Source organism: Schistocerca serialis, chromosome 9 (genome assembly GCF_023864345.2).
Source record: "Schistocerca serialis cubense isolate TAMUIC-IGC-003099 chromosome 9, iqSchSeri2.2, whole genome shotgun sequence".
In the NCBI taxonomy this organism is placed as follows: domain Eukaryota; kingdom Metazoa; phylum Arthropoda; class Insecta; order Orthoptera; family Acrididae; genus Schistocerca; species Schistocerca serialis.
In genome coordinates this window covers 164119553-164141159 of record NC_064646.1, presented here as the reverse complement: position 1 = coordinate 164141159, position 21607 = coordinate 164119553, and the positions used below count along the sequence as shown (strand labels likewise).

General features: G+C 42.2%; 1 protein-coding gene and 2 non-coding genes across 3 annotated transcripts in view; 1 reads left to right on the top strand and 2 right to left on the bottom strand.

Moving 5' to 3' along the window:
* LOC126419451 (uncharacterized) overlaps positions 1-21607 on the bottom strand; it is a 1200562-nt gene that overhangs the window by 1095579 nt on the left and 83376 nt on the right. The window lies entirely within an intron of this gene.
* Trnal-uag (transfer RNA leucine (anticodon UAG)) lies at positions 18938-19017 on the bottom strand. The gene has a single exon. It is a non-coding gene; the product is annotated as a tRNA-Leu (tRNA).
* Positions 19295-19367, top strand: Trnak-uuu (transfer RNA lysine (anticodon UUU)). Its single transcript has one exon. It is a non-coding gene; the product is annotated as a tRNA-Lys (tRNA).

Sequence of the window (21607 nt, the reverse complement as noted above, 5' to 3'; positions counted from 1 at the left end):
CATCTTCAGACCTACAAGTCGTATACAAAGCTTTAATTAGAGGGCTACATAGATTAAAGAAAATACATAAAGTTATAAAGCTATAAAACGATGAATTACCAATGAGTAAGAACCTCCTTCTGCTGGAGAATCACTACTGAAGAAACCAGTGCACGTATTACTATATATAATGGAGGCTCCGTCCACTTCTGACGGAATGATGCCATTACTAACCATCGGGTTATAGGTCGAATAACGATATAAAATTTCTTAGTTAAAAGAACATTGTCAAGAAATGAAAATAAACACACAATAGATTACATAATAATTCTTACACTTAACTTATTTAACAGCTATTGTCCATTAAGAAGCGTTAAAAATATTTAAACATGTAGGATAAATGAACTTCGTTTTGACAGTACATGGGTTGCCCTCTCAAGGCCTGTTAGTGAACCATTTGGAACCACTGGTTGCCATAGTGAAATTCGATATCGTTACAAAGATGAGGCAGCAGGCTTCTTTCCACTGAAGTTGCTGTAAAGTCGATAGGCAAACTAGTGGTTGCCATGGTTAGGATAAACGCCAGTGCAAAGATGTGACAGCAGGCTTCTTTCTAACGAAGTTGTTGCGAAAGTGGAATGGCAAAGACTGTCACGTCAGACGATGTACTACTGAGCAGCAACATGTCTTTATTGAAACGATTTTCAATGAGTAGGCTGCAATAATCTTTAGCTGACATGTATAGTACATGCTGCACAGATACGATTTACTGGTGTAATAAGAGACTTTCATTTACATTAATTACATAATAATTCTTACAGATCAGTACTAAGAGGAAAACCTATAACCGATTGGTTAGTAATGACGTAATTCCGTCAGAAGTGGGCGGAGCCTCCATTACGTATAGTAAGACTGCACTGGTTTCTCCAGTAGTGATTCTCCAGCAGAAGGAGGTTCTTACTCAATGGCAATTCATCGTTTTATAGCTTTATAACTTTATATGTATTTTATTTAATGTATGTAGCCCTCAAATTAAAGCTTTGTATACGACTTGTAGGTCTGAAGATGACCACAGTAGTGGTCGAAACCGGTCACCGTAATAAATAAATTGTGATCAAGACTGTTTTTGATAGTAAAAAAAAATTAAAGACTCTAAAATGATATTTCATCTAGTATCGCAGAATTTTCAATTCAGTGTTACCGGTTTCAACTGCAATAATTAAATGTGTCTCTTTGCCGAGGGTAGTGCGTTGTCACCGCAGCCGCCTGTCGTACGTGCAGGCGGTTGTCGTCGCCAGTAAACAGCAGTCTGCTCTCGCAGTAATTGCAGACGCTTGTCGTCGCGTGACGTCACCTCCTCGAGGGGGACGGTCCCTGCCGCTGGACACGGCGCGTCACCTTTCTGCAAGCCAAACAGCGGAGTCGCTGGGGCCTTGAGCGTCTTCGGCGAATTGCCGCATGCTAACACAGAGTCTATGGCCACATCACGGTCATCGCCGGTAATGTACGGCGGTCGTTAGCGCCCGCTAGTGCAAACTCCGACGTCGAGGTCGGGACAGCGGCTCGGGATGCTATTCGCGCGGTCGTAATTCTGATGTGCTTAGTTACCGCGCTAGGCCATCGCAGCTTCAGGCACTTAGGCAGAGTAACTGTTACAGCCGCAGACGGTACGTGACGTGCTGAAGGGAACCGAAATGCTGCTTTCCCTTAATGCCACCAGCTTCTCGAGGTCGCGAACACACACTAGCACTGTGCCACTGTGGCCATAGACACGAAAGTAACCCATGCGAATTATATGCCGGAAATTTCTAGCATTAATATCTCAAAGAAAAGAAGAAAAATTTGACATTGTCAGACTGGACCCTCACACTACCTTCGAAAGTACTTGCTTATTCACATCTGTGCAGAATTTATAACAGTTTACCGATTTCAACTCGTCCACAGAAATAGTGGTTTGTTACTAAAGTAACTTAATTTGAAATGACCACGATGGACGCTGGAATACTGATTGATGTGTTGCTTTCGTAATTTATTAACATCGAACGAAATTTAATGCTAGGAAGTGTTTTTTGAAGGTATTATTCTAGAGTATAGCCTTGTACGGAAATGAAATGGGAACGGTAAATAGTTTAGACAAAAAGAAAATAGAAGCTTTTGAAATGTGATGCTACAACATATATACCGAACCTACTTTGTCCCCATATTGGCATACGGAAGTGAGACATGGGTAATGCACAAAAGCGACAAAAGTAGAATACAGGTTAGTGAAATGAAGTTCCAGAGGAGCAGGTTGAGTGTAACAAGACGAGACAGATTGCGAAATGTGTATGTGAGGGAAAGACTAAAGGAGAAACCAGTACAGGACAGGATAGAAAAATCAAGACTGCAGTGGTATGGACACATGAAGAGAATGGATGAGGGAAGAATTCCAAAGAGGATGTTTGATCTGCAACTGGAGGGGAAGAGGCCCAGAGGAAGACCAAGAGATAGATGGGTGAAGGGAGTGAAGGAATGTGTGACGAGAAGAGGAGAGAACTGGACGAAGGTGGAAGAGGGGGAATGGTGGAAAGACAGAACACGATGGAGAGGCTTGTGTTCCCGACAGACCCAGCCAGTGGCTGGAAACTGTCCAAGATGATGATGATGATGATGATGAAATGTGATGCTATAGGAGAATGCTGAAAACTGGATGGTTAAATGAAGTAAATAATGGGGATGTACTGAACTGAACGGGGAAGAAAGGAATTTATGGCACAATCTAACTAAAATTAGTAACGGTTGCTAGGACACATCCTAAGGCACGAATGTATCGTATATTTGATGTGGTGGGAAGTGTGTGTGTGCGTGTGGGAGGGGGGGGGGGGGTGAACAGGTTCAAATGGCTTGGACAGGATAAACTAATGTGGGAGAGTTCCATTATCTTTGGACTGATGACCACCACCACCACGACCAGAACAACAATAACAACAACGACAATAATAATACACTTAAAATGACTTGTGGATGAGTCTAAACCGCTAGTGTGAACCATAATGCAACATAACAGGCAACCGGTATGTTTAATTTTAATAAACATGCAATCGGTCACTCCCTCAAGAGTAAGACTACTTGCTGTGTTGTCTGTGCAAAGTGTGTCTTCCACTAATGACAATATGTTGGGTGAATTGCTCAAATGCCGTATTTAGCTGATAGCTGCTTCCACCTGTTAAAGATGTCATCAAATGGAAGGTTGGTTTGAACGCCACGGCTCTTTATTAGGTGTAGTCCAATTTTCCGTGGTATCGTATTACTTGAAAAATAATAATTTTTGTCATTGTTGAAGTTTAATTCTTCGAAGTGGCACATCAATATTTCAAAGTATTTTCTAATACACCCGATTTTAGGAGCAATATTATCTCTTTCAGAAAATGATAGACACATTATTTTCTTTTAATTCTGTAGTTACGTGTCGAATTTGACCTTCGTCTCTTAATATTGAGTCCATGTCCTATTCTCTAAAATATTAAACTATACTGGAACATAACTATTTTATTGGTACATAATTTTATGGAAAACAACCTCTGGGTATTCTCTGTCTTAAACTTAACTTACTTTACGGATTATTACTTCCGGAATCGTACCTCCTCATTATTGAATCTCGCGTTTTGTTCTGCCTGTTGCCTCTGAGTTGTGGACAGCGGAGGTGTATGTGGATGCGCTTGCCACTCCGGTTTCATCTCAAGTTGTACACAAAGTGTACCGTGACTAATGCGAACACTAATAGATCACAAAAACAGAAACACAACTATTTGCCAGCTCCTTTCGGAGTATGGGTAGCGATGTAGCAATGTATGAATGAGCCAAGTTACTTTCTGTAGAGTAGCCTTTCTTTCTCATAGTGCGATCACGTACTTTTCTTTCCTTTTTCAACTTCCTGGATGCGATTGACGCATGAAACAGCATAGCAAAGACGTTCCTATTTGATCGAAGATGAAAGACGCACACCAATGCGCTCAGCTTCCCATAAATGGTGGGAAACACGTATGGTATTTCACAGACAACAGGCAAGCGTCATCTTATTCTTTACTAAATGAACAGGCATTCACCACTGTTTGGTAGATGTTTTTGATCGCAGTGTCTGTTTACAATAGAAAATAAGAACGCTTATTGTGACATTTGTATTCAAAGGATTACATACATAAATATATCAGGACAGACGACTGAACAGCCTGCAACCCAACCAACTGGAAGTCTAATAGAAAGACAAAGACTATGAACAACTAATTTTTAGATGAAAGTTCGAAATGGAAATGTGTGACAGTGGCAATGGTTGTCATTACTTCTTGGTGTGAAACCAATTGTCTACGAAGTGTTAGAAATTTTTCACAGATTCAAACCAATTCCCAACAGTGTAAAAGATGATGAGTGATGATATTCTATTATTTCTGTGCATCTGAAAATACTTTCGTGAAGCAGTTTCATTACACGAAGAACATGATAAAATGTAACTGAACTCCATCACGTTTTGCAATTTTAGTAATAATCGCTGAAAAGTTTCTCTTTTCAGATGTGAAGTTTGAGTAACTGGTCTCCATTTTATTAGACTTTGAGTTTGTTGGGTTGCAGGGCGTTCAGTCGTCTGCCCTCATATTTTTATTTATGTAATCTTCTGAATGGGACTGCATAATGAAAGTTTTTTATTTTTTGTTATCAATAGACATCGCGATCGAAAAACTTCTACAGAGCACTGGTGAATACATTGTCATTTCGTAAAGAGTCTGATGGCTCTTGGCTGTTGTCGCTGACATACCACACTAGATGCCCACCAAGTATGGGAAGCTATGCAAATTGAAGCGCGTTTTTCATTTTTGATAAAACAGGAACGTCTTCTTTCTGCTATTTCTACAGGGCTCGATCTTTGAAGGAACTACGTTAGGCGTAACATCATTTCGCCTGTACAGACGCATAATTAGCTTCTCAAGTAGTATACCAAAATCTTGCTATAACGTAATGTTTAAACGTCACTGAACGAACGTGTGGACTGCAGCTCAAGTTCGCACATTACATGTTTCCCACCAGATACGACGCAGCTTCATTTGTTCCCGCGCCTCTTCAGTAGCACACAGTAAGACGCTCTGTGTGGGCGTACGTTAAAAGAAGTTGAACATTTGGCCATTCGAAAAGAAACGAGCCGGAAGCTGTAAAATGAAAACCGCTGAAGGGATCGTAATGCCATTGGCCACTGAACAGGGTGTAGTCCCTGTAAGACCGCTGAGGCCCTGAATTCTCTGCTAGACAGACGTGAGGGCAGACCCACATTACAACAAGATTGAGTACGGGCACACGCCGGCCGTCCACTGCACTTTGCCGTACTGAGACGGTGAAATGGAGGCTTAGGAAGAAGAGGAACGGAGAGTAGTGCGCTCCCAGAAGAGTAAGTATGCTGAAACTGGTCTAAAAGTGACTTTTTTAAATTATTATCTCTTAATAATATTTGATCTCCCCTGAACAATTTGATGTACTATTTATCAAATAAGTCCAACTGGAAATATACATTTTATCATTTCAAGTAATCTTAATAGCTCATCAGAAAGTAATAAGTTCAGATTTCCGCGACCGGCTGCCTCCTATTCTGCTTGACGGTATTCCAATACCACATCAGAAAACAGTTAAGATGGTTAAATGGCTCTGAGCACTATGGGACTTAACATCTGTGATCATCAGTACCCTAGAACTTAGAACTACTTAAACCTAACCAACCTAAGGACATCACACACATCCATGCTCGAGGTAGGATTCGAACCTGCGACCGTAGCGGTCGCGCGGTTCCAGACTGAAGCGCCTAGAACCGCTCGGCCACCACGGCCGGCAACAGTTAAGAACTTGGGTGTAGCTTTGGATGAGCATCTCAACTGGACAGAGAATACAGTCGCACTGTGCCGGACGACGTCCGCTTGTCTCTATGCTCTCAAAAATTTTCCGAACGTATTTCCACAGGACGTGAAACGCCAGCTCGTGGAAGCACTCGTTCTACCGAACCTCCACTACTGTGATGTGATTCAACAAGGCATGAGTAGTGAAAACAAAAGACGGTTAGAACTAACCATGAATGCCTGTGTGCGTTACACCTGCAACATTCGCCGATATGATCATGTTAATGCCTCATACTCGCAACTAGGGTATAGCTGCGGCCGGACAAATTGCGTGACTACCACACTCTATGTCTACTTCACCGACTCAAAAAAAAAAAAAATGGTTCAAATGGCTCTGAGCACTATGGGACTCAACTGCTGTGGTCATAAGTCCCCTAGAACTTAGAGCTACTTAAACCTAACTAACCTAAGGACAGCACACAACACCCAGCCATCACGAGGCAGAGAAAATCCCTGACCCCGCCGGGAATCGAACCCGGGAACCCGGGCGTGGGAAGCGAGAACGCTACCGCACGACCACGTTCACAGACTCCTCGTCGCGCAAGCACCCCAGTACCTTGCTTCAGAGATTAAACACGTTTCATGCCATCATAATCGAAACACGAGGTCACTGTTATTTGGTATTCTAACTGTGCCCACTCACAAAATAAAAACTTTTGCAAACTCCTTCTCATTTGCTGCTGTCCGCCTCCGGAACAGTTTGCCCCTTACCTTGCGCAAAATTCAATCCCCTGCTACTTTCAAGAAGAAGTTGAAGCATTTGCTACTGTCATCCTCATAACGTTCTCCACAAAATTAATGTACAAGGTCAATTCTCCCCTCTGTCAAATAGCAAAGCTAGTGTCTCCTATCTTACTCCATTCTCTTCCTCCTCTGCATCTATCTCCAACAACCACGCAATCTTCTTTTCCTTTATATTTCCTTAATTATGTTTCATCATGTCCCTATTCTTCTTCTCCCTTCGCCATCAGTCTTCCTCATACCCCCTGCTGCTAGCACTCCTATCTAAAATCTCTATCGTAATGTCTAATTATAGCAGTACGTATCATCTACGAATCTAAACTGTGTATATATATGTATTTTTCCAAGTGTGCCTTTGTAATTGTTTATCTCACCTTCTGTACTAGATGTAACCTACTAAAATAATGAAAGTAAAATAAGTAGAATCGCTGGTTAGATGTAAGAGAGTACCTGATGGCCCTAATCTTACCAGGTTAAGTAAATCAATCAATAAATAATAAAATCCAGCTGTTCTGCATTGAATAACGCTATCTCTATCTTCGGAAGTATTTAACCTAGAAGGCTAAGTTTTCAGCTATTTAATCTTGATTTCATTTTCATGTTAAGAGATTGGACGCACTGTGCTAACTAAAGTGGCGGTATTCCGCATAAATCTAGCATTTCATAAGTGCTGAATTGCAAAGAAAATGAATTCTAAATGGTAAATGAAGACTTTCAGATAAAAACATTGGTGAACTCTAGCATTATCAAGAAATGGCAGTAGCGTACAACCCATGACCTACAAGAAATGGATAGAGCAGTGTGTGATCATTCTTCTACAAATCATCCACTGATGATACCCCTATATTCGCATTTGATCTTTGTCCACCGGGTGCTGGTTCGCGGTGCAAGTACTGCTAAGATCAAGCAACAGGTACAGAGAAATAATTTAGGCACAAAAAGAGCATGGCTTCTGCAGTGATGGAAGCTGTTACACCAGTGTATGGATAGTTACTTTATACTGCCCTTCTTTCCAAATATCTCTTGGTCTAACGCAGAACCCGAATGAGCCTTTCAATAACGTCAACGTATACCAAAAAATGTGTTTATAGAAATCGAAACTCCGTCTGGGTGTTTATGATAACATTTAATGATGGTAACAAGGGAAGAATTGGTGTACAAGGGCAAATTGATAGCACTCCACGAGCCAACATACTGCAAGCCTCTCAGCGAACGGATCGATTTTGAATCATGAGAGCCCAGCGTGCAGGTGAAGAAATCACTAAAGAAGCAAGAGACAGGGAAAGAAGGAAGCGCCTGGGCTTGCAAGATTATCAGGAACAGGATACAGACAATGCTGATTATGGGCTGGCTGTTCATGGGAACTACCATTCTTCCATATATGAGATGATGCCATCTGAAACTGAACTTGGTTTCCTGAAAATAACAGTTTTTAAAATATTTGACCCCTTATCTCAGGAATTCCACCTTATTAAGCAGTTTGTTACCTGTTAGTACACTGTAGCTACTGAACCACCAAACTACATCTAACTCTAACGGTTTCTTAGTTACAGAGCTAAAAAGTGGATTTTTTAAAGAAAAAAGTGATTATAACTTCAAAAATTTGTAACTAATTAATTATTTGTTTCTACGTTCTGAGTCTGGTTCAGTAATCAGAAAAGGCGTCATAAAACACTTTTTAAAAATGTCAGGTCTCTATCTATCAAAGTTCTTTGATAAGGGGGCGTCAATTTACAATTTTATCACTGTAGGTATAGTGCGTACGTACTCCCCTTAGCGAAAGGAGTGCGGGGAACATAAATTCGTCGAAGAAAGGCACAAGTCTACGGGGAGCACCGCATGTCCGTTGCAGTTCCGATGCTCAGTCCGAACTCTGGAGCAGTGGCTCGCCGGTCTTCAATAATTAGCGAACCACCTGCAGGACAATGGTATCGGTAACACGGTGCGGCATCCCAGATGGTCCATTGTCGCCCAACGACATCCGTTCTTCCTCGAATCGCATCCAGTGGACATGCAATGCTCTTGTTACGCTTTTGACATTCTGTACCCCGCACTCCTTCCGCTATCCGGAAACGCAGTGCTCTCTGTTGCTCTTCTTTGAAATGGAGAACATTTCTCTGTTTTCAGCACGACTGAGTGCGGTGGACGGTCGACGATGCAGGTGCTCGTCCTGTCGCCATGTGGGTGAGCGCACGAGTCCCTCCAGCGACAAGTTTGGGGCCTCAGCACTTTTATAGATAGCACACCTTCTTCCTAGGCAATAGCGTTACCATCCCTTCAGCAATTTCCATTGTAGACTCTATGTCTCATTTCTTTTTTTGAATGACACTAATTAAATCAGCAAGAAAGTCTCCAGTGAACACTGGCGGAAGTTACACACCATACAAAGTTGAGAAAGGAAGAGCAAGGGACGACCTCGTCATGGAGACGAGTCAATAATTAGGAAAAATATAGTGCTTCAGTGGCAGCGCAAGGAACAGAAACGGGAGTGACATCACACTGGCATTCTCAATTAGAAAGCGCAGTTGCGTGCGCAAAGTTTGCCAGGCTGGCCCTAAACGCAGATTAATGACGGAGATGGCCTCGCTGCTGGGCTAACAAGGGTCAAATACTCGACGGAGACGGTGACAGCGCTGGGGCCGTGCTTATCTTTACAGATTTGAGTCACCGCGAAACGCGTACAGCAGGAAAACGGTCCCGTTTGGAAGCACTGTTTAGCTATCGACGAGCACGGACAGGCAGCCATTATATTAATTCCTATGGAAGCCTGATCGCTTGTACTGCTTAAGTCTTCAAGCAGTGGCAGGTGGCGTTCGCCTGCTCAACTAAGTGAGATCCGATAATTTTCTGCCTTCCATTGTTTTTACTGTTTCTCAGCAAAGGGGAGTGATGTTGATAATTCTTCCGGGTTATATGGCCGTGGTCCATGGAATACTTTTATTCCTAACGTTTCGTCCAATACTACGTTGGATATCCTCAGAGGTATGGCTGGTCCTGTTGAGTCCTGCCCACTCGGCAGGATTCAGCAGGACCAGCCATACATCTGAGGATGTCCAACGTAGTATTGGACGAAACGTTAGGAATAAAAGTATTCCATGGACCAGCGGCCATATAACCCGGAAGAATTATCAACAACAGTACCATCCGGTCGTGAAAGCCTTCATTGTATGATTAAAGGGGAGTGAGCATCTTGGAGCGCACGGGTTAATCGCATCAGCTAATGGAAACGAAATCTCGTGTACATCTTCAGCAGCCCGTAATTATTTCTGAAGATGCCTCATCAAAGACGAAACCGCTCGCATTCTGCAAGTATATTTACTGTGTACCCTGATGAAGAGAAATAAAGAAAATGCAGCACGTTTTGAGACATTACACCATCCCGGTTTTGGTAACGATCAGGAATGGTAATGATCACAGTTTTATTTAACCACCTCGGGAGCACCCTAGAATGATTTTGGGAGCCATAACGAACATGAATCAAGGACCTTGATAACGACTTGAAACTGAATCTTTCTTTATACATGGCGAATCGCCTACGCCCTGCCGGCCGCTGTGGGCGAGCGGTTCTAGGCGCTTTAGTCCGGCACCGCGCTACTGCTACGGTCGCAGGTTCGAATCCTGCCTCGGGCACGGATGTGTGTGATGTCCTTAGGTTAGTTAGGTTTCTAGGGGACTGGTGATCTCAGATGTTAAGTCCCATAGTGCTTAGAGCCATTTGAACCACTTTTTTGCCTACCCCCTGCCATTTCGCAGCGTCTCATGCCCGCTTGAACAACACCTGTTCCACTATGTAGCTATAGTAAGTTGTTTTGCAGATTATGTTCTGTTCCATCATTAGCTGTTTGTTACATAAACCGGTTATGATATGTTTTGAATAATAAATGCAGTCTCGGTTGCAAAATTGTTTTATTAATACCAATTAAGCGTTTCGCTCTTGCGAGGCATCATCATACTGCAAAAATATAGCAGTAGAGACTTCATCCGTCAGTTGGCCGAACATGGCATAAAATAAGAATAAAAATTATCTGGATAAGGCAGCCACTCGTCAAAAGTTTTATCGGAACCGAAACGATTCTTACATGCGCTGAGACCAGATCAGCATGGTCTGTACAGCGTAGAAACACCCTAACAACACGTATGCTGCAAGGTAGAGAACGTCCAGATGAAACAGGTCTGCCAAGTACTACAGCAAAAGCTACTATGAAGTATCGTAGCAGCTTCGAAGATACAAGGAATCAAGGTCAATGTTAGGTTTTTGCTCTTTGAGTCTTGCAAAACTTATTTTTATTTTACAATGTCTGTTCCTTCAGCGATGCATGTCTGCAGGAACACAGTAAAAAATAAAAATGAGGAATATATTGGTTGACATTTATACATACTTACGCTCTCGGAATTTTAACACTAATCCATATCATGATGTAGATCGCATCTCTTGTAGCGTGTGCCATTCGAGTTGGATGATCACCTACGTGAAGCTTTCCTGCTTCTTAAACGAATCTATAACGAAACGCGCTGGCTCCTCTTAGTATTTTCTTTATTTTCTCTATGAATCCTACTTGGTATGGATCTCAGACTGACGAGCTGTATTTTAAGATCCAACGAGGGTTTTGGAAACTACCTCCTTTGTGGATCGACCACATTTCCTTAGGATAATTCCAATGAATCTCAGCCTAGCATCTGCCTTAACTGCAATTACTTTTATGTTGTCGTCCACTTTAAATCGTTCCTTACGCATACTCACAGAGGTTTTATGGATGTGACTGCTTACTGCTTACAATCAGTGTTCTGCGATCGTGCAATCATGTGGTACGACACCTCCTTTCGTGCGAAAGCGTCATAAAACAAGTTGAACTGCGAGGTATTTATGTTTATCGTTAATAGGATGAGAGTGGTACCGACGTTACGATGTGCTTCTGGTTAACGTTCACTGCGGAAAACAATACGTCACATTACTGACCAACACTTGTTCTCTGTGCCATCGCTACATCCAAAGGCAGACGGACTGACAGCGTATTATCGGAGATCACATACGCGGGACAACGTGTTAACATCGTGTACTGAAGGTGCGTGCTGTTACGTATGCCTTGTGGGTGCAGGAATGCGGCGGTAATTCGTTACGAGGTGGCGCCGACAGCGGCTGCTCCTAATTCCCGATAACGCGCGGGCACCACCTGTCGGCTTAGGGTCGGAGAGCAGGTGAGAAACGCCGGCGTCCAGCCCTGGCTTACCTGTCTATATGAATGTATCAGTGTCCAACATGTTCCCGTCATCGGCGCATCTTAATTCATTAAGCGTTACTCGTATATATATATATTGCAGCTGCTCTTTCACTACACCACTGACCGTCTACCGCAATCCTACTATCATGCCTCTTCATCTGTGCAAGTATCTTCTGTTAACAGCCTTTCTCTCATGGCGTCTATATTTTTTCATGGCGCCTATCAGGAAATCTCCAGGCCCACACTCTCTGAGGTTTTCTATTATAAAGCATATTTTTCATACGACCATACCATTCTGCTTTTCAGTCCACTGTACCAGTCTTATTTATTCCACTATTTGCATCACTCGTCATATTTTACCCTGTCCATTATGGCGGTTTTGCTGCACTTTCTCTAATAAATTTCTCTTTGCGACCGAGCGAGGTTGCGCAGTGGTTAGCACACTGGACTCGCATTCGGGAGGATGACGGTTCAATCCCGTCTCCAACCATCCTGATTTAGGTTTTCCGTGATTTCCCTAAATCGCGTCAGGCAAATGCCGGGATGGTTCCTTCGAAAGGGCACGGCCGACTTCCTTCCCAATCCTTCCCTAACCCGAGCATGAGCTCCGTCTCTAATGACCTCGTTGTCGACGGGACGTTAAACTCTAACCACCACCACCACCACTCTCTTTGCGTTGGGTCTTTTCCTCGTATCTGCCCCAGAGTAACCCAGTCCTCTACATAAAACTCTTGTACACTCGCTTTGTAGTTTTGCCATTCCATACACTCGATGTTGCTGCTTAATTATGATCTTTGCTTGTCCACTATATTTTACAGGTAAATTAGCATTCCTTTGCTTTCCAACATTCTATGTTATCTGTAATAACTGTTTCTTCATTCACACTATCTCTTCATGGTTTCGAGAAGGTCGAATGTAGATCACATTAGCCATTCTATTTCTTGTTTCTTTTTGCGTTCAGTACAGAATTTTTTTCATTTTCTGAGAGAGCTTCAGGGCATTTTTACAAACACGTAGTTCCTATTTATAATCCTGTTCGTTTGCTCAAAGAATCCATAAATTTAACGTCATTATTGCTGTAAACTAATGTACTGTATACTTACGTTATATTTATTTCTGTACTATCAGTTTTTTCCCCTGTCAGTTAAATTTTCGTTTCCTCACTTCTCTAAAAGTTTTAAAACGCTGACTACGACACATAGTTTTATTCTAGATGTCACGCTAATGTATTTAAATGTGTTGTACGTCGGCACGGTGACAAACCCGCATGAGGGTCGCAGTTTTATCTTTTTTCATACAGACTCCAAGTCTGCGACAATTGCGCCCGTAATTACCGTGAACAGTGATGACTAACTTCTGCAATTTTAACTACATTAATTATCTTTTTGAGAAAGTAATTACTCAGATGTTAAATTCTCCAGGGAAAGCAAAGTTCAAACACTAATTAACAGTATTTTATAATTTTATATATTTATTTGGGTGATTCTACATTGCTGCTAACAGTGACGTATTGAATATTCATTTATCGCGTTTCTGCTAATGAATTGTGTTTATTGAAAATAAATAGCGGAACTCAAAGACAGTAAACATCCTGGTTCAAATGGCTCTGAGCACTATGGGACTTAACTGCTGTGGTCATCAGTCCCCTAGAACTTAGAACTACTTGAACCTAACTAACCTAAGGACATCACACACACCCATGCCCGAGGCAGGATTCGAACCTGCGACCGTAGCGGTCACGCGGTTCCAGACTGTAGCGCCTAGAACCGCTTGGCCACTCCGGCCGGCAACATCCTAGTGAAGTATCGTTTCTCTATCACTGTCGCATTACGTGTCACAGTAAAGTAAATGATTTTTGATTTTCATTATTAAGAAGCGTTCAGTGATATGATTAAGTAATTTTGAAACGTTTCATAATCTCTTGCAGTGCCACTCTCGCGCGTGCACTGACCATTACCGCCTACATAAATGTCAATAATTGTTCCTTAAATTCATATTTTCACCCAACATAATCAGTTTCGTAACTTTTCCTCAGACACGAGCACCGTATTTCGTTGGCATAATGAATTGCAGCAACACACTCGTTCGCATTCTGCTGGCACAAAATGCTTCGGAAAAGATGCCTTTTCTGAGAATAACAGAACATTAGGTACACGTGTTGTTAGTTACTGGAAAGTGTACATAGTGTAGGATTTTGGGTTCTAAGAAAGCATTTAAATTTTTATGGTTAGTATATTTTAACATTTTCAATAGTTGGTGCCCTGCAACTGTTATATATTTGTCGAAATTCATGATGTAGCACTGTCAGCATCTTGTGAAAAACCTTTACTACTGCTACCAGGTTCATCTGTTATCAATCAGCACCATAATCTACGCGGATGTTCAGATAATGCGTCTTTCTATACCGTATCGTCAAAAACTGGCCAGCAGAACTTAATACATAGAAATTAACTAGGTTCAGGAGATGCAAGATGTCAATAATATAATAGTACGCCGTAACCGTGCTCTGCATAATATGCTGGACGACGTCACTGTTAGATGTCTGAACTACGACATACGTATTTGATTTCGTTCATCGTATTAGATGATACAGGAAAGTCTGCAACTATGTCACCATGACTGACACAATTGCTGACTTTTCTGAATCATGTAATATGATGAACGAAAGTGAGTTCTTAGTGCCTAGCCAGGCAATGAAAGTAAATCATACGTATTTGAACTACTTATTCACCAGACATTTCGATTTCCATGCTTTTCGGAATGGAAGAATTTTCTGATAGTGAAAAGCCCCCACATTTCTAGAATATCATTCCACATGTGGTGCACCGTGGTTTTAGCATATGCCGAGTCTCTCCTGCGTATCTTTGTGCAAGTTGCAACGTAGAGAAATGCCGTACACTCTCTCATACATTCATTCATCCTGTTTCTCAGAGTCATAACTAAGAAAGACCTTGAGGGACGTGGGATCAGTCGGGGAAAGCATAAATTCAAAGGAACAATGGTAGAAACTGCATTAATAATTGACTGTAATTTAGCTGTTTTAAACCATTTGCTCTCTTCTGCTGCAACTCATATTATTCATTTGCTTATTTTTTAAGTGAATTCCTTTGCTTGCTATTAAATTAAGAAATAAATCAAATGAGTGGTAGTCCAACAACACACAATTCAGTCGTAACACTTATGCTATCAACAATACGGCTATTCTGTCTACAAAGGCTAAATTTAAAGCATTAGAACAGCACACAGATACCACTTCTGAAAAAAAGTTACCGTTTTGCAAAAACGTTTGGCAGCTGTGAAATTGAACTTTTATTTAGTAACAAAACAATTTGCAAATTAAAACGCAATAACAATAATAATATGAATATGGTACAATGACATTTTCCTAGTATTTTTTTAACCGAAAGCCCTTTTCCGAGACGTGAATTGCCATCAAGTTTATTTACAACTGCTTGATAATTTTCAGTTATTTGAAAAGGTTGTGATGATCTGCTTTTACGTCATTCTTTGATTTTGTTCTAATATTTTTATTAGAACGTGTTCTTCAAGAACTTGTCTGCTGATATTTATTGTATACTGTGTTTTTCTCGACTTGTGTTTCTCCCACTATACACATAACAAATTTGATCGTGTTATGTTCATTTGATGTAGGTTGACGATTGCACGAGCAGCGTTAGCGGGAGACCACGCTGTTGCTGCCCTCTTGTTGTTTAGAAATGGCTCAAAATCACAAGTTGTGACGGTATTAATAGTGAAGCTCCGTCAATTGTGTTGGTTGTTTCCCTAGCAGTGTTATGTGTGGCTGTAAAAGCCGGGCGTGTAGTGCGATACTCCAAGGTGTTCGTTTCTCTGTGAACCCCACACTCGTTGAATTGCATAAAGTTGGTGCGGCAAGCTTACAAAGCGTAGTAGTAGGTGTGATTCGGTTTTTAATTCGCAGCAACTAGCGCTCACTACTGCCTATACGCCACAATGCCTGCTATTGATATTTATGAAGCCTAAAAAAATGCTTCAAATGGCTCTGAGCACTATGGGACTTAACATCTATGGTCATTAGTCCCCTAGAACTACTTAAACCTAACTAACCTAAGGACAGCACACAACACCCAGTCATCACGAGGCAGAGAAAATCCCTGACCCCGCCGGGAATCGAACCCGGGAACCCGGGCATGGGAAGCGAGAACGCTGCCGCACGACCACGAACTGCGGACTATGAAGCCTTGTTTACATTTCATTTGTCGGTGGTCGCCCTAAAAAAAACGGCAGCAATTTCTTCGCTGTATCGCAACGCGAATATAATAATGGCGGACGAATGCCATTTTGGAAATGACTGGAAGGAGAGAGACTGAAGAGGGTTAGTTCCGAACGTGGCTGTTACCTGTGGAAAAGCAGCTGTAGAGATGTTCGAATGTCGTTCTATGGTTCTCAGTATCCGGTGAACGAGTAGTGTCGAGCATTCCGGAAAGAACTCCATTAGTCCTAGTTCTCCCTCTTCCCGCTTCGGATGACAGGTGGCCTAGAAGACTAAAAATCTATTTTCGTCGTAGGAGTCAGCACACGCTGCCCGCCCTGCGACTGTTAAATTCTTTGTGACGTTGATGATAACGCTCTGTACCACGCCTTCCACATCAACATTTGCATACACACTCAGAAACCCACAGCAAGGTGCATGGTGGAGGGTATTTTTTATCACCAGTAGCCATTGCCCTGGCCGGCCGTGGGGGCCTAGCGGTTCTAGGCGCTTCAGTCTGGAACCGCGCGACCGCTACGGTCGCAGGTTCGAATCCTGCCGTGGGCATGGATGTGTGTGATGTCCTTAGGTTAGTTTGGTTTAAGTAGGTCTAAGTTCTGGGAGACTGATGACCTCATATGTTATGTCCCATAGTGCTCAGAGCCATTTGAACCAAGCCATTGCCTTTCCTGCTCCACTCGGAAATGGAGCGAGGGAAAAGCGACTGTCTATACAACTCTGTAGGAGCCCCGGTTTCTCTTACGTCGACTTCGCGGTCCTTGCGCAAGATTTACGTTGATGGCAGTACAATCGTTCTCCTACCAATAGCAAATGCCGGTTCAAAAAACTTTCTCCACAGTGTTTTGCGAAAGATGTTTCATTTTCGAGTTCATACCGTAATAGTCGCCACATCCCGATAACGAATGTAGTAGCATGCCTTTGTGTTGCTTCGACATCTTCCTTTAATCTGACCTTGTGGAGATCCAACACACTCCAGTAGTACTCAGGAATGGATCGCACTATCGTTCTAAACGCTTTCTCCTTTATAGGTGAACTACACATTCCTAGAATTCTCCTAATGAACCAAAGCCAACCATTAACCTTCGCCACAACCTGCCTTATGTGCTTCTTCCATTCCATTTCGCTAGGTATTTAATCGAGGTGACTGTGTCAAGTATCATAGCACTGATACTGTGTTCGAAAATTACAGAACTGTTTTTGCTATTCCTCTGTTTTAACTTACACTTTTCCACGTCTGTAACTACCTGCCATTCACCACATCAGACAATAATTCTTACCTCTTCATCGTCTGTCCTTCTACAGTAACTCAACGTTCACACTTTCTTGTAAACTACAGCGTTATCCGCAAACAGATGCAGTTTTCTGCTCACCCAATCAGTCACATCTTTTATGTATACAGATAACAAGAGCGATCCTATCACACTTCGCTGGTGCACTCCTCACGATATCTGCGTCTCTGGTGAAAATTTGCCGTCGAGGACAACGTACTGGGTTCTATTACTGAAAATGTCTTCGAGCTACCTACATGTCTGAGAAACTATTTAGTGAGCTTGGACCCTCGGACATGGGTAACATTTTATGATTTCTGTAAATCTACGGATCTGAAATCTGCCTGTTGCCCTCCATTCATGGTCCGCAAGATATCTTACGAGAAAAAGACAAGATGAATTTTGCACGAGCGGTGCTTTCTAAACCCGTGCTGATTAGTGGACAAAAACTTTTCTGTCTCAAGAATTTCATTGTATGCAACCTTAATATACGCTTAAAAATTTTGCATCAGATCTACTTTAAGGGTATTGGATCAAAATTGCTAGCATCGAGTCCTCTGGGATGAGTTTTTTTGCTAAGCAGCTGATAGGTTTAAAAATCAACGGGTAGTCGTTCGGTGTGGATTTTATCACTAGCATGTGTACCTGTAAACAGTTGCTTAAAAATGGTTCAAATGGCTCTGAGCACTATGGGACTTAACTTCTGAGGTCATCAGTCCCCTAGAACTTAGAACTACTTAAACCTAACTGACCTAAGGACATCAGACGCATCCATTCCCGAGGCAGGATTCGAACCTGCTACCATACCGGTCGCGCGGTTCCAGACTGTAGCGCCTAGAACAGTTGCTTAATAGCCCATGTTGTTTCTTTATTTGATTCCGACACTGACTGATGTGACTTTCATTGGGTCACAAGGAAATTACTGCTGTTTTTGTGCCTATTTCCGCTCCAGAAGTTCTCTCATATCATTACAAGATAATATTAACAGCTTCGACATCAGCTGCGTTTGTTACGACTACTCCAAGGTCGCCAATCCATAGACAATAAAGTCAATACGCCGTTATCTCTTTCCCCAACAGAGGCTCCAAAGGAATGGCACAAATGTATGTACAGCAGGTCAACCTTTTACACGAATTCTTTTACACGGCTGTAGTTCGTTTAAATTACCATTGACCACTACCCACGATTCGGACTGATGAATGTGCGCGAACCAAATTTCACCACGCTCTTCTTAAGATATTTCTGATTCATGGCATCAGGGGGCTAAAGGATACCCACGGACAGGGCTGTTATATGTGTAACTGTTTCCGTTGCATAAAACAGCGGAAAAGATTTTACCGCCGGGAGCTGCTCGGGACCGGTTTTCGTTGACGTTTTTAACCGTTGTAGTTTTAAGATGCGCAAAAAATACAGCGGGCAGCACTAATCCATTTTAGAATCATCTGGCTTACGTTTTGATTTGGTAAATCGGTCGTGGTACGATGTCTCTATTTAGGTTAAACATAAGATAGTCTAATCAGAGTGAAAGACGCTACTCTTTAAATATAGTTATTTTTCAAAAATTTCTGGCAGCGGTGGGATTCGAACCCACGCCCTTTCGGACTGGTGCCTAAAACCAGCGCCTTAGACCGCTCGGCCACGCTACCTTCCTAGATACGAAATTCTATATTTGCTCTCCACTATGACCATTGAACTTCAGCGGACTTCATTATAAAGTAACTTAGTATTTCACTTGACTTAGTACACCAAGACCGCCACAGCGCGTTTCATCGGCACAGCACACCGGCTGGCAGCAAAATTTATTCTGGCCGCTCGGCGCCTGGCAATATACCGCACGAGGCCAAGCGCCTCCTACATCACTCCGTCACCACTGAGTCACGAGTCCGTGAAGGATAACGGGTTTCCGAGCCGTGACTATTCAGAGCCCGGATAGCTCAGTCGGTAGAGCATTAGGCTTTTAACCTAAGGGTCCAGGGTTCAAGTCCCTGTTCGGGCGAAAATTTTAAATTAACCATTTCGGTACCAAAAGTGAAGCATCAGCGGAACATCTCGACAAAGATAGAGATGATGTGAGTCCAAACATGAAAAAACCATGTCCTTATTAGGTGCTGTTACTGCAGTAAAAGTAAACGTTGGAATCAAAGTGGTAATCTACATTATTTTTAATACAAAACATCAGTGAATATGTTTGCTGTATACGACACTGACGCAGAAGCGAGTTCTTATGCTATGGGCAAGTTAATGATAACACTCAAGATAGAAACTAGTCGTATTGGATCATGTTTATGCTAATTAAATTCACCAGCGTTCAAATCAAGGGCACATCGCTCTAACAGCGGACCATACGACACATATCAGGATATGTTCGCTAATTTTTCTGATTCGTACCGTGCAGTTTCTGACAGAGCACCAAAACGATATGCTGAACTCAATTACGAGGCTGGATATTTTAATGCTAGGTTCCGGATAAGCCTTACGGGCGTTACTTCGTATTTGGCAACAATTAGCTGCCACTCACTTTTTTCCGAGAGTTTTATTGATTTAAGTGTTTCTACACTGACTGCCAGTGTACAGGAATTCACATTTGCGTAAGCGAAAAAGTCTTTGTACGGTAATCCGTCTTCAACGACTTGAGACTAAACAAAACAAAAGGAATAATTACGAGCTTTTTCAGAACAGAACTTCGATAATATCAACTTGAAAATAATGACGCACACAGGCTTCATACGTAATGTCCATAGGCAGTATGTTCCACACTTTTTATGAAGAGACTCAATAAATTTCCGAAACACCATAGTACTTACAGGTAGTAGAAGCAACTAGATAAAGAGCGTTGACGCGGTAAAGACGTTTCCCGGTAGACATAATGTTAACAAACGTCGTATTTTGAGCTGCAGTGCGTAAACTTCAATAAAATATGACACGCTCTCCGAGTGATTTCATAGCGGAACTGTTATTCGAATATGTTTTCTGCCTTAAAAGGACCACATAATTTCTACCGCCAACCGTATATCTGGAGAAAATGTCGTTGTATCAACCTTCTATATGGCAGTAAACTGAAACAAGTGTGTACAGATAATACAAATACTTATTATTTTTCAGTATATTCACCATTACGGGTAGGACATAAGCTATCCTTTCCTTCCGTTGTGCTAAAATGCGAGATACGTCATGAAGATTCCTAATAGGTTTTCATCCAAATGTATGTCACAACAAGAATGAGACCTGGTGCCTGAGCTCCCCGAACTTAACTCACTTCTTCAGTTTAACCACAAAGTAGAAAGTCTACGCGCCAAACTTAACAGCAGCTACTAGGATCGTAACAAGTCAGGGAAGTCCATATGAAGTTGTAACGCAGGTACTCAGGATAATTAAATGGAAATCATCGGAAGAAAGCTGGATTCGTGCTGGGGAAACCTTCTTGGATTTTTTTAGAGAATCGTGATTCGTGGAAGACTGTGCAACAAACCTATTGCATCCATTGTTATCTCGCGTAGAGGCCGTGAGAATTAAAGTAAGTATGATCCGAACAGGGACAGTGTTCCACAGGCTAGTGGAATACGAGAGGGCGTCACTACCTTTGGTAAAATGTACCCCACCCCCTCCCTCCCTCCCTCCCTCCCTCCACACAAGCTTTACGTAATATAAACATAAATGTAGAAATTTGTTTGTAAAACACTGTAGATAACCTAGGAGGCATTACGTTGAAAATGCAAACCACGTTACGTACTCTTTAGCAAATGCAAATATCCACGCCATGAAGAAGCAAGATGACAGTTAACCTGTCATCCCATAGAAGACGTCTTAAACTCTGCAATGAGTGAATCAGAAATTCTACGTTATTTATATTGTGATACCCAGGTGTTAATAAAATACATACTAACGCGCATAATAAACATAGAGGACATCGGAAAAGTTCAAAGAAGGGCAGCTCGTTTCCTAGTACTGCGAAATCGGGGAGATGGTGTCACGGTTATAAGAAGCGGGTCTTGGTGGCACCCTACGGCGTTTTTCGTTATGGCGAGATCTTTTCACCAAAGAGGGAGACATGACCACAGTGATGAAATGAGAGAAGTCAGAGCTCGCACGGAAATATTCATTCAGGGTGTCTAGGTTCAGCAATATTAAATGTAATAACTTGAGAAGTAACTGAGATATTTATTGGCGTTAGCTTCTACAAGTACGGAAACTTAAAAAGTTTTCTGCGTTTGCCTTCCGCAGCTGGTACCGCATGCG